The sequence below is a fragment of the Otolemur garnettii genome, unplaced genomic scaffold (genome assembly GCF_000181295.1).
Source record: "Otolemur garnettii isolate 467f Iridium unplaced genomic scaffold, OtoGar3 scaffold00151, whole genome shotgun sequence".
In the NCBI taxonomy this organism is placed as follows: Eukaryota; Metazoa; Chordata; class Mammalia; order Primates; family Galagidae; genus Otolemur; species Otolemur garnettii.
In genome coordinates this window covers 925,358-929,994 of record NW_003852546.1, presented here as the reverse complement: position 1 = coordinate 929,994, position 4,637 = coordinate 925,358, and the positions used below count along the sequence as shown (strand labels likewise).

The following is a 4,637-nucleotide window of genomic DNA, read 5'->3' as shown; positions in this document are numbered from 1 at the left end:
TCAGGTTCACTGGACTTGAACTGAGCCAGGAAGGTCCAAGAAGCCTATTCTTTTGGTGATAAACCTGAGGTGCTGGACAAAAGTTGACTTTCCTGATAAGAGGGAGTATAGAATCAAGAAAGGACTTGAGTATGTGGTATTCCAGTAAGGGACACCTGGGAGTGTTGGCCTGACTCCCAGAGTCTCCTTCAAGCCTGACAGCTGGAGCTCAGACCTGACCTGATGAGGTATTTGTCCTGGATAGGGGTTGAGGGGGGACTGTAGGCTGCTGATGACAGCAATTTGGCACCTTTAACAATTGCCAGGTCACACTACACAGCCCTCCAGCCGCCACCCCCACCTTCTCCATCCCATTTGGGGCGGAAGGAAGTGGCAGATTCTCTTTAATTTCCTCCTGGCAGTGAGAAGCAAACAAACGGCTACCACATTTTATGGGGCCTCCCCCGCTTACTGGGAGGGGCGTTCTGACCAAAGGTCCCTGCCTACCCTGCCCCCGCTTCCTCAGCTGTAAACATGCTGTTTCTCCCGGGCTCTTTGAGGGTGGAAGGGATTCCCCTGTGGGCCAAAGCCCTTTTCTCACATCTCCCCTGGGTCAGTCTCACTGCTTTATGGTCACCTGGCATGGGATCAGGCTTAGGTGCCAGCCAGCAGCCCCTGGACGGGCTGGCCTCTGAATCAAGCCCCTCCCTGCTACCCGCCCTTACTCTTCTGTGTACAGATAAGGATATTACCCTGCCAGCTGCCTCCCAGAGCCTATTGCTGTTTGACTTTGGGGCAACTCTTAGTCCTCTCTGGCCCAACAGCCTTCTTCTGAGAGCAAGATCAGCTGTCCTTGGCTTATATGAGGCGGGCTGAGGACAATAGAGTGGCCTTGCGATAGGTACTAAATAGCTAATGGGGTCACTCCATGCTAGGCTGCTCTAACTAACTTTTCAGAAGGGGCTCCATCCAGGACAAAAACTGAGGCTTGGTCCAGTGTCAGTCACCAAGTTTTAGGTACAACATATTTCTGATTTTTTTCTTACTAAAACCATATATCAAAATGCCCCCTTTGCCTTTCCTCATTCTCCACTTGGAACTGGGAAGACAGACCCTAGTGGATCTCTCAGGCAGTGGTCCTAAGATTTACCTCCCTCTGATCTTAGGCCATTTCTCCTGGTTTCCCTGGAGAATCCCTTCTCTGGCAGGGTCAGGTTCATTTCTGGGGTGAGGGAAAGGAGAAGCAGGGATTGAGGTCTTCTGTTAATAAGGAAGCTGAAGTGTGGGGAATCTGAGGACCCCAGGAAGCACTGGAAAGATGGTCCTTTGCAGGTGAGGCAATAGGGTGGAACTGGTATGTGTTCCATGACTGAGTATATTTGGCAAAGATCTTGTTTGAATATATTAGTCCTCAAATGATCTCAGTTTAGCACATCTCCGTGGTCTCAAAGTGACCTGCCCATGGCCTGGGACCAGCTGGGAGGGTGCATTGAAACCTGAAAACTCTGCCCACTGTTCTTCTTAGCATGTCTACTTTATTGTATTTTATTTTCAGATAGAGTCTTACTCAGTCACCCTGGATAAAGTGCCATGGGATCATCATAGCTCACAGCAACCTCAAACTCGTGAATTCAAGGGATCTTCCTGACTCAGCCTCTCAAGTTGCTGGGACTCCAGGCACCTGCCACAGTGTCTGGCTAGTTCTTCTATTTTTAGTAGAGATGGGGTCTCTCTCTTGCTCAGACTGGTCTCAAACTGAGCTCAAGAGATTCACCTGCCTTGGCCTCTGAGAGTGCTAAGATTATAGGTGTGATCCTAGCCAGCTTTAAACTAAGTCACCTAGATCCCAAACCCCTCTCTGGGCTAATAGCCACAATACTTGTTCATCCATTCCAGCCAGCTTGATTGAGGACTTCCCCTTAGCTCATCACATTTGGGGACAACTGGTTTTGATATGAGCATGAGAGGGAGGGATGATCTTCCAAAGCCATAAGAAGAAGCCTGGACTGTGTGCCAAGAATCTCTTATATCCACAGTCCTACACATTTAGATCCTTTTGTATTACTTCTGCTCAGAACTCTTCCATGCCTCTCTTGAGACTGCTCTCTGGACTAAGTCCCAATTCCTCAGCCTGGCATATGAGGACAAAGTGCTGACTCTGTCTTCTCAGCTCAGCACCCTGAGTCAGTTAGTGCTGACTTGGCAACTAACTTTCTGAGATGGTAGTTGGCTGGTCTTATCCTCTCTAATCAGGTTTGGAGCTGCTCAAGGGCAGTACTTGGGTCTGGTGGCCACTTGGGCATGGAGATAGGGAAGGAGCAGAGCTTGGGGTAGTGGAGATGTGTGGCATGAAGAGGAACTTTTCTAAATCCTGACTTTTCTCCAAGGCTTTTGTTTTTCCTAATGTGGAAGAAGGGACTAGGGTACACTGGGCTAAGCTGTACCATTTCATGGCTCAGAGGGCATAGCATAGCTTTTAACAGTGGGGGCTTAGGGCCAGACCTATGGCAGCTGATGGAAAAGATGGCTTCCCCTAATTCTTAGATCTAGTTGGTACTCAGAGGGGTGGGAGTGTACAGAGACAGATGCAGTTCTTGTCCACCCCAGGGTTCTAGCTATTGCAGTGTTCCTTTGGGCCTCTTGGTTTCACAGGGCTCTCAGAGGGCTACAGGCAGGCCCAAATAACTTGTAGCAGCTTTGGAACTGGCCTAAGGAAGAACTTAGAAGGGGAAGTGCTGGTGGTAGCTGGGGAAAAGATGTGGAAAGAGTATGTGTATTGGTATGAATTTAGAAAAGTTCCTCTTCATGCCACACGTCTCTCCCACCCCAAGCTCTTGTTTGATTTTATTGGTATGTATACCTTCCAGTATATGTATACATATATGTATATGTATTCAATGGTGAACTGGCCCCTTCATAGCCTGCAGAGCTTCCAGATATTGCCATCTTTCTTACAAAAGATGGCTTTTGTGACTTTTATATTGAAACAAATGACAAATTTTATTACGAGTTAATTTTTATGTCCAAGCACAAGGATAATGAAATATATTTTCCATGCAAAATATACACATTAAATAACATAAATAGGAGAAAGTGCGAATGCAGTCCCCCACTACCACAAATTATGCAGTTGAGTTTCCCAATTTGGGAAAATCACAGGCGTCAGCACATCTGGAGTGCAATGGATAAGCCTTGCCCTGGGAAAGCCACCTTTGTGATTATGTTATCTTCCCTGCCAGGTAAATATACAAAGATGTGACTTTTTTTTTGCTGTTGGTGCTACCCTGCCTCAGCCCTCATCATTCAATGATAGATTCTCAGTTTACCCTGGAAGCAAAACTTTCCCCACAACATGACCTCTTAAGTGTTCTCCAAGGTGCTCTGTGGCTGGGAACAGATGCATAGCTGAGGATTTGATGAGCGGGTGAGTTTTTAAAGCCATCTGTATCTTCTCTGCTGGTTCTTTCCCAGCTGTGGGGCTGACAGACCCATGGTCACCCTCCTGCCTCCTCTCTAGCCTTATGGGTTGAGTCCTTGCAGGGTTCAGGGAAAGTCATGTCTGGAGGGAAGAGGAACTGATCATTTTCTCAATCTATGTGACAACTGGAAGAGTGAAGAGGGAAACATCCTAAAGTTGCTTTAAGTTTTATGGGGAGGGGAAGGTGAGCTGGTCAAGTATGTGGGACCTTATGCTATATATAGTACCAGGATTGTGTTCCATGTGGTATTTACTAGTGGGTGGCCAGAGGTGATATGCCACTGGGCTTTAAGTTCCACTCTCAGACCCTCAAGTTTGGAGATCCTCTGAAGGCAGGACAGTTTATTGGGAAGGATGTTCGCTCTACCTAATATTTGCTCCTCATTTCTCCTCCCTCTAACTTCACCCACCTTCCCCAACTGTAGTCAAATCCAGTGATCCATCCAGAATTTTGATCATGTAAATCCTGTGCTCTAAACCCTTCTTTGACTCTCCACTGCCCTCAGGATAAAGTCCAGACACCTTGCAGTGGCCTGTAGCACTCTGCCCACTCAATCAGCTTCACCTTTGCCCACTATAGGTCCTTTCTGGTTTCCAGGTCTTTGGAAATCTGTTCTCTGCCTGGAACAAACCTTCCTCTATTGTCCTTCCCTCCAGTTCCTGCTCACCCCTGTTGAGTCCTTGTAGCCAGGGGGGTTATGAACTTTCTCTGAACTGCTGGCACAACTCTAGCGTCTTTGCACAATATTAAAGATTTGCTGGACTCCTCTCCCACAACCCTGAAGGAAGATTAATTTATCTTTGAATCCCTAGGTCCCACAGATACAGGCACAGCACTGGTAGGTATGATGCAATCCAAGATGAATGTCTCACATGCTCTGGACATTCCCTGTTCGCCTGATCTGAGGCTTAATTGGGCTCTCTTTAGGGCTTCCTGGTAGCACAGATACCAGTCCAGATACTGCAAGGGGCTCTCCTTTGCTCCTTTCTCCAAGGGGCTTTGGTGGGCAGTGTGGAATGTGCTATAGGCCCTGTGAGATAGTACTTCTTGGGGCATCTGCACCCAAGCCGCTGACAATGCCTTTGTCAACTCACATACATCTAGGCATGCTATGCCCTGTGGGCTCTGTGCCCCGGGCATACAGCTAGGGGAGGGGAGGCGGTCACCACAGCCTCTCCC

General features: G+C 48.0%; 1 non-coding gene across 1 annotated transcript; it reads right to left on the bottom strand.

The window, feature by feature from the left end:
* Positions 1-3,063: 3,063 nt before the first annotated feature.
* On the bottom strand, positions 3,064-3,226 carry LOC111728343. Its single transcript, XR_002775664.1, has one exon. It is a non-coding gene; the product is annotated as a U1 spliceosomal RNA (small nuclear RNA).
* Positions 3,227-4,637: the final 1,411 nt, after the last annotated feature.